Raw genomic sequence first — 9,339 nt, 5'->3', positions numbered from 1 at the left:
TTATGGAGGAAGTGATAAACATACCAAGAAACCAAAGCCATGACGGAAATGCCACTGGATGAGAACCCAAGGACACCTCTGCAGAAAAAGTGCATATTGCAACTAAGCATGGCCAAAGCATAATCGTCGATTACCCCCTCCTTCTTAGTCAAACTCTATGTTTGGGCAGGAGCCACGCTCTCAACAAGAGCGAACGTCTCTTCATCATCCAGGATTCAATTCGCACGATGCTCTGCCCTTATCCATGCACAACTCACTCCAAGTGCTACCTCAATTGTTCGATGTCTCACATGTTACAAAGAGGTTTGCAAAATCTCAAGTGTATCTCTTTATCTCAACAATAGTTCCTCTAGCATCAAGGCCGGTAACACAATCATCTCTGTAATATCAATTCTTCATAGCCTTTGAATCCCAACATTTCTCACTCCAAATGAAAGGCTAACAGTTTCAATGTATGGCATTGATTGTATTCACTTTTCCCACAAAAAAAGCAGAAACAAAAAAAGAAGAGAAAAGAAACGAAAAGAAAAAAGAAAGAAAGAAAGAAAGAAAGAAAAAGAAAAAGAAAAAGAAAAAAGAAAAAAAGCACACACAATCACAGCGCCGCACCTAGGGGTCCTCAAATTAGGTACGTCCAGTGACCTTGGTCGGCTGGCTCTGTCCCTAATCCCCTAGCCCTTTGTATGTCCCCCACAATTGTTCATGGCACATTAAGGGCATGACATACCTAGGGAGCTCGCCTCGCCTATGGTTAGACCTGTCACCCTGAACCACTTGCACAATTCTTTTACACTCCATCTCAATGCCATTACAATCAACAGTGGTAAGCAAGGCTTGAAAGACAATGGAAAAGTACACCATACATTCCAAGCACTACAAGTAGCCACTAGCTACCAAAACAGCTAAGACATCAAGAAGCTTAATTATGCTACATTGCCTTGACAAGACCATAATGATGTCTCAAGCAATCTTCAAGTATACTCCCCGTCTTCATTGACAAATTTTTCCATCAACTTAGCCCCTTGCTTCACTGACCCATTGCTATACAAGGAACCAAGCCAATAGTCTTCTAACTAAGTAATATCTAAGTATGCACAAGCACTCACATAATACCTGCACTAAAGTATATACACAGTTTGGGTCCTCAAGTGTAGGACAATACTCTCAACTTGCTTAGAGTTCGACCTGTCTCCCAAACTAATTGCACTATGTATTGTGCACAATAGAGAAGACTACCACCATCCTTAGGGAGAGACCACATGAGAGGTTTTCAATTGCAGGGGTTGAAGACTCCAACGAAGGTGTCGTTCGCTCTTCATCAACACCCAACTCTAAATGCTTATCCCTTACCATCCAACAAGCCCGCAAAGAATCGTCATGTGCAGAATCCCCAACAAACCAACACTTGTGCTGGCCATCAATGCAATCCCCAACACAGAATAGCCCTACCATCAACTCCAACAACCTTCCACCAGCCACCTTGGCCACCAACAGGCCCCCAGGACCTTCTGCCACACCACCACCAACACTCCTCCACGGAAACCACAAGCGTCCTTATCACCCACGTCTTCGGTGCATGCTGCAGCCTGCTACCTATGACGGTGAGTGCCATGGGACTGGCACTCGTCTAGGAGGGGGGTAATGTTAACCCTCAAACGAACGAAGTTGGAAAATCCGGAAAAGCTAAAGCAGAAGACAAAGGCAAATGTCAAGGCAAAGAGAAAACGGAAGACAAAGACGCACGAGGAGAAGAGTCCTAAATAAGGGAGAAAGGCGCACAAGGAAAAGCGCAAGTCAAAACTTTTGTAAAAGAGCGCAAGCGCATCATGGTTTAATTCAAGGAGCGCCAGGCTCTCACCCGTGCAATTTGTAAATGTAGATGGGCAGTGGAAAGGAAGCTAGGAAGATAGAAGGACAATGGGAAAAATGGCTTAGGCTACGGCCGGCCATGTAAAAAGGGGATGACTGCCCAAAAAGGATTTAGGGTTTTGTATATAAAGTTGAAAAGTGAATGAAAAGCTCCTTCTTGTGTGTGGCAAAAAGTGGCTCTCCTCTTCTTCTTCTTGTTCTTGCTTGCTTGAGCTTGTGCTTGAGAGAGGGAGTGTAAGAGTGTGAGGGAGTGAGTGTGTGAGGGTGAGGGACTGAGGAGGAGAAGCTCTCCATCTTCTCCTCTCTTCTTCTCTTCTCTTCTCTTCTCTTCTCTTGCTCATGGCAATGGAGCTTGGAGCTTGGACCGGGAGGATCGTGAAGCTTGCACTTGGATTGTGGAGCTACCGGAGTGCACGAGAGAGGAGGTAACTCGAACGGCACAGAGGTAAGCTCACTACACCCCTAGATATGGATGGCGCATCGGTTATGTGAGAGGTAGCCATTAGTACTCGGCTTGGAACGCTTGAAACAATAAGCGGTCCGTGGGCCTTGGCGGTTGAGTGAAAGCTCCCACAAAATCGAAGACCATAATTTGTGTCAAGTTTTTAGAGACGTCTCCTCAAGCTCCTAAACATCCAAACCAGCCTCTCCATAGCCACAACCCTCAAAACAATCAATTACCATCAAGATAATTGGGTGGATTTACTTTTCTTAGTTGAATTTGCCTACAATAATGTGTCATACCTCTATCAGACAAACTCCATTCTTGGTGCACAGATCGGATGTTGTATGTGCACGTAGTGAGCGCCGGAAGGTCCCCAAGAACAAAATAACTCTAAATTTGCACAAAAAAACAAGGAAGAAAGCTTGCCAACATGAAGCAAGAGACTAATTGGGTACAATTTTTCCCCATGCCTTGTGTGAGCACTCCACAAAGCATGTATTTGATATATTATTCATCTCCAAGCTCAAAAAATAGCCCAATTTACAATTAGCACACTTTAGTTTTTGTGTTTGCTTTTGTCCCACTAAAGAATTAAAGCTATTGGGTGCCCAAGGAATCAGGCGGTACCCAAATACAATGTCCAATACAAATATTTAAATCGTGCGCCCATGCGCATACAAAAATAATAAATAAATGTCAAGCGCTTCAATAAATAAGCGCATCAAAATAAATATTGGCACCATGCCTAAGATGCGCGCCCATAAAAAATGATAATAATTTGAATACACGCTATCCTCCAGTGCTTCCCAACACCACCACTGCCTGCTCTACACATCAACTGAAGCATTCACAATTGTTAGAAAATAATAAAATTAAACCGATAAAAAGTGAATACCTAGTAGTCTTTAGCTACAAAATAAATAAACTCAATCTAACCTTAATTTATTACAAGTGCGCACTCTAAACTCATAAACGTCTATTAATTTTAATATGTATTTTGCGGAATCACCCGCTACGGAGTCACCCACTTGCACATTAAATTAACAAGACGTCCAAAAAGGATAGGCGTTCCAATCAACTTTTTGCACAAGGAATCCACATTGTGTATGAGCCCCGGCAATAAATAAAATTTTACGGAATCCACCGCAAAACCTCACGAAATCCACCGTGGAATATGCCTCCTGGCATCATAGCTCAGGGGTGGGATAGCAATTGTCCTCAATTGCTATTAGCTCAATGTGGAGCTAGCAGTGTGGGGTAAGCACTTAGGTCTCGAGCGTGCATCCATTGGGCCTCTTCAACATGATGATTTTTAAACTTAACCAAATATCTAGAATATCTATGGCCAGTTCTAGTGGTCATAAAGTCAGTATCTAAAATAGTTTCAGGCTCAAGGATTTAAGTTTATTCTTCTAGCAAAGGAGGGTTTTCATATACAGGGTGTACAGGTAATTGTCATCTAAAATGTCGTAATAAACTTATATGAAAAGTATTGTGGATTTTTCAGTGTTGTGGTAATTCTAGTTTAAATGCATTGTCATTGATTTTGTGAATGATCTTGAAAGGTCCATAAAATCTAGGGGCTCATTTTACAATAGGGTGTTTGTCAACACTTTGTAATCTTCGCTTTTCAATTTGTAACCAAACATAATCATCAACTTTGAAACTCATAGCTTTTCTTTTCTTGTTGGCTTGTTTTGTGTATGATTGCTGGGCTTTGCAGTACATACTGCCGCCGTCGACGGAAAATTTGGGGGCTTTAAGCTTTATAAAAGCTTTTCTTAAAGCTTAATAAGCTTCTAATCCAAGCTTAAGGAAGAATTGCTTATTTGAGAGCAAAGGAAAAAATGTCTTGTTGAAGAAGCTTCCCACGTGGTCCTCTACCTGTAGAAGCCGGTCCTTTGTGATCTGAGTGTGTAGCAGGGGGTTCTTGACTGCCAGGAACACGTTGGTATTGACAGATTGCCACGAGACTGACTGTAGAGCTTGATCGTTCTGGGAGCTCCGCCTTTGCGCGAGATGGTAAGCGATTGGAAGCTCTCAATCTCAGCTTCGCTCTGATACCACTGGTGCACAGATCGGATGCAGTATGCACGAGTAGTGAGCACCGGAAGGTCCCCAAGAACAAAATAACTCTACTTTTGCACAAAAAAACAAGGAAGAAAGCTTGCACCATATGAAGTAAGAGACTAATTGGGTACAATTTTCCCCCCATGCCTTGTGTGAGTGCTCCACAAAGCATGTATTTGATATATTATTCATCTCCAAGCTAAAAAAATAGCCCAATTTACAATTAGCATGCTTTAGCTTTTGTGTTTGCTTTTGTCTCACTAAAGAATTAAAGCTATTGGGCACCCAAGGAATCGGGCGGTACCCAAATACAATGTCCAATACAAATATTTAAATTGTGCGCCCATGCACATACAAAAATAATAAATAAATGTCAAGCACTTCAATAAATAAGTGCGTCAAAATAAATATTGGCGCTATGCCTAAGATGCGCGCCCATAAAAAATGATAATAATTTGAATACACACTATCCTCTAATGCTTCCCAACGCCACCGCTGCCTGCTCTAGACATCAACTGAAGCATTCACAATTGTTAGAAAATAATAAAATTAAACCAACAAAAGTGAATACCTAGTAGTCTTCAGCTACAAAATAAATAAATTGGTTAAAGCTCAATCCTAACCTTAATTATTCTTTGCCAACTATGAAAGACACCCTAAAATTTACATTTATATGAGTCAGCCAATAAAGAACCCAACATCTATGAATACAACTAAACACTTATCAAAGATCCATAAGGAGTTAAAGTCACATATTCAACAAGCCTAGGAAATACATAAAGACAACACCAATTGACAATAAATGGAACATCTACCTTACAACATTGGAGATTGAGTTTGGCTTTTATGATAAGATTTATGTTGTTCTTGCCCTTTCCACAGAAGCTAGAGTATTAAAGACTTGGGCTAATCAAGATTGTAGGCTAAGTGAATCCCATCACTTATCATCTCTAGTTACCACAATCCATGAGAATTCACCTAGAATACCATGCCTTAGTCTTGGATCCTTGCCATACATCCTCAATGACAAGGAGGAACTTAGAACCACCACCACCACTTGTTGAAATTGAAGGTCACCTAGAGTATGAAGTCAAGACTATTCTTGATTCTAGAATCTCTTGCTAAATGCTTTGAATACCTTATTCATTAGAAGGACAATGATGCAAATGAGCGAACATGGGGACCAACCTCCCATCTTCGTCAGGATCCTACTAAAGTAAAGGAGTTTCATCAACAACATCCATTGAAGCTAAGAGCCTTACCAAGAAACCCCACCATTCCTCGTGGAACTTGTCAGTAAAGGAGAAGGTAATGCCATAAATGCCAAGAAACCTAGTATCTTCTAGAAACTTCTAGATTCAAGAAAGTTCTAGAAATTCTAAGAAGATTCTAAATATTTCCTCGGAAGGTTCTAGAACATCATTTGGATTAATGATCAGTCTTGCTTATGTCAGCAATGCTTATGTCATCATCTAGAAGATTCCTCTTAATCTCCTCAACTCTTTTATAAAGAGGGGTCTTGGGCTACAAGCCCTTCAATCTTGCCAACACTAGTTGTGAAGCTCCTATGAGGTAACTTCTCTCTAGTTCTAGTTCAATCCATGTATCATAAAGACATAAGTTGTTCTTGTTCTTCAAGTTATTCTTTATGTTGTGAGGCAACAATCCTTGTCCTTGATAAGTTATTGTCACCATCATAACAATCTTTAGGGAGTGCACCTATAAGGAACCCTATACATCATGTGCCTTCATGGGGTATTTAAAATATCCCTCTACTCACATGTTATGAGGTAACAAAAGGACCCTTCTTTCTTAAGAAACTAATGAGTTTTTCAAAGTGCAATGAAAACCCCTCTTCTATAAATGCAATCCTATAAATTAACCCAATTTGCACCAAATAAAATACCCCTCATAGCAAACTTCCATGGTACACTTACATTTTTAGAGGTGCACCCTTGAGGTACATCCTTTGACCAACTAGTCACACTAGCTACCAAATCTATTATGATGGATCCACTTACATCATATTAGGAATTACATTACATCCAAGAAAGTAGTACCCACCTCTTAGAATTTTAGTCTTTGTAAGGTGATCCATGACACCCAAGCCAACCCGTGTTCTTTTAAAAACATAGATCGGGTGGTTGTGGTTCCTTTTTTGGCCAATGAAGACAAGGCAAGAAGAAAGTGATAGTTTTGTAACAACATGGGAAATCTTTGAACACACATAAGTGGCAACCTTACGAATTCCAAAGGAGAGAACTTATCCCGAACCTAGATAGATATCTTAATTTGGAAGGAGAACTATCTAGACTTTGCATGTTACAAAATTTGAAGCAATAACAAGAGGAAGTCATGATATATACTCGAAGTATGTCTCATAAGCTTTGAATCTATCTATACAATGGTTTGCATGGAGCTCCCTAGCTCTAGCTATACTTGTTTTTGTATAGCTAGATAAGATTGCATGCCAAATGATATACTTTATAAGACTATGTTGCGATTAACATTACTTGGCCTACCAAAAAATAGTAATTTAGAGTTGATTTTGCTTTTCTACCTATTGTGGTGTTACTCTTTCTATTCAATTGTTCATTCATATATATTTTTTTATCTATTATTATAAAATTATCAAGATGTTATCCAACAATGGTTGTGATGCACAATCCATCGTAGTTCATAGGCCAAATCACAACTGATGCTCCTATGAGAAAATTTATAACCATGCCATCCAAACCTAGCCAACTCCCTCTTTGAACAAATGATAAGCTAGTAGCTCTTTTCCTTTTATAGTTTATTAAAACAATCATGGCAATCCAAACAAGTCCCAAATATACTTTGCCATATCTTTTTGAGCATAGAGAAATATAAATCAAGAATTTGTGAACAATTGCTCCCCACTTAGAAGTAGAAGTAAGCCATGATATAACAAATACTAGCAACATTGTGTAAATTGGATTGAACTTTCAAAGGCCATATTATAGAGGGTGAATATGACTTGTGGAAGCTAATGCTTTAAAAGATAGTGTTAAGCTTTTGCTTTCCATTTTTGGAAAAGATTTAAAGAGCCAAAAGTTGCCATATATTCATAATAAAGTTTGTTGCTTTGACTTCCTTTAGGTTTCTGAACCCTATGGCCACCAAAACACCCATGGTATTGCTAATAATACACATGCAAAATTGGTATTATAACTTAGGTAAGAAAAGAATACTTTTGCATACAAATTTATAGCATAACAATAATTATGACACAATCTAAGGTCATGTGCTACATTTTTATGTTTGATGTGTTGCACCATGTTCTTTACTATGTGTTGATGTGGGAAAGTGAGGTTGAATTCTTGTGGGAAGTGAGGCTAAATTCATGTTGGAAAGTGAGGTGTTTATAAGTGAGGTGCATAAACACCTTAGAAATATGCCATAACATTTGCACAATCCAAGGAGGGCAAGTTCTTATTAGCCATAAACCTCTATGCAATTTGTACAAGAGCAAGTTGAAATAACTTGCCCTTATGGTAAATAAGGCCAATAGCGAAACATGGTCCAATAATGATACAAATTTTGAACCTTAGCATGGGCTACTACTAACACGTGACCTACTTACTCATAGTGTGTTAGAGAAGGGTAAATGGTTTGCTCAAGATTATGTGTTGCCTCCTTGTTTTGGTAGAGGGTAGTTCAACTCTTGTTTCATCATTTGCTTCGAAATCATGCAAGCTTATATTTGTTTTGTTGATAAAGTTGAATGTTAGTCACCTATGGACACAGTGAAAACTAAGAATTTCTTTTCATATTCTTTATGAAGATCGAGATGCAAGTGCTTAGGTGTTCCACAAGCGGCCCTTTTAGCATTTTAGATACACATGTAATATGCTAGGTATTGGCTTGAAAAAATGATGTATTTCTAATGCTTAGGTGTTGCACAAGTGGCTCCTTTACCCTATTAGCTACACACATAATATATTAGACATTGGCCCCTCATATTGCCTTTTCATCTTCAACTTGTTCTCTTTTTGGCATTTGGGCTTCCATTTCCAAAAAAGAGAACAAGTTGAGATGAAATGGCCAACATCATGGAAATGCCAAAAAGAGAACAAATTGTTTTTTGGAAATGAGGTAATGCAATAAGGGAGTGGCCAACATAGAAATCAAATCCTACTATCATTGCAATACTAATAGAGAACCTTAGAAATCCCAATTGAATGACAATTTTGCACAAAAGATGCATACGTTTTAAACACTTGAAGCTATAATACCAATTTTTACATATTAAATATAAGCTAACTGTAAGTAATATAATTGAGCCATGTAAACTTTTGTATATTGTTTACTTTGCAAAGTCTTAAAACAAAGTACTTATCACTCTTTTTGAACCCTTCATTTATAACTAGGTCTACTTAAGAAAGACCTCAAAACACTTGAAATTTTTTAGTTTGAATGTAAGGCTGGTTACACACAAACACGCCCAGATAGTTTTCAGGAAAGAAGAGGTGTCTGTCAACCATGTGCCATAATCTCATAGGCCGCACATTTCACGGTTGACAGAAACTTTTGGGCAAGGGATCTTCCCTGCCCTGGAAAGAGGTGTTTGTCAACCACGTGCCATAATCTCATAGGCCGCACATTTCATGGTTGACATAAACTTTTGGGCAAGGGATCTTCCTTGCCCTAGAATTCGTCCATGCCCAGCCTACTAAAAGACAACCCCTTTACATTAAAAATGATTACTACACCTCACAGGACTTGAACTCCTACCAATCAATGTATAGCTAAGTGTTTAAACCAATGGGCCATCCTTCACTTTTGGTTGGGAGATTGGCGCAATTTAGTGTGTAAAGCGATAGCGGACATATTGCACATTGCCCTGGTTGTTCGGGGCAGTGTGTAACCAGCCTAACATGTCATATATAGGGTAGCTATTTGAAGTCTATTTATTAGATTAGAAAAGATCCAAT

This window comes from Lygodium microphyllum, chromosome 5 (assembly GCF_053477565.2).
Source record: "Lygodium microphyllum isolate KBCC chromosome 5, Lygodium_microphyllum_v1.1.10, whole genome shotgun sequence".
Lineage (NCBI taxonomy): Eukaryota > Viridiplantae > Streptophyta > Polypodiopsida > Schizaeales > Lygodiaceae > Lygodium > Lygodium microphyllum.
This window is presented reverse-complemented; position numbering follows the sequence as displayed.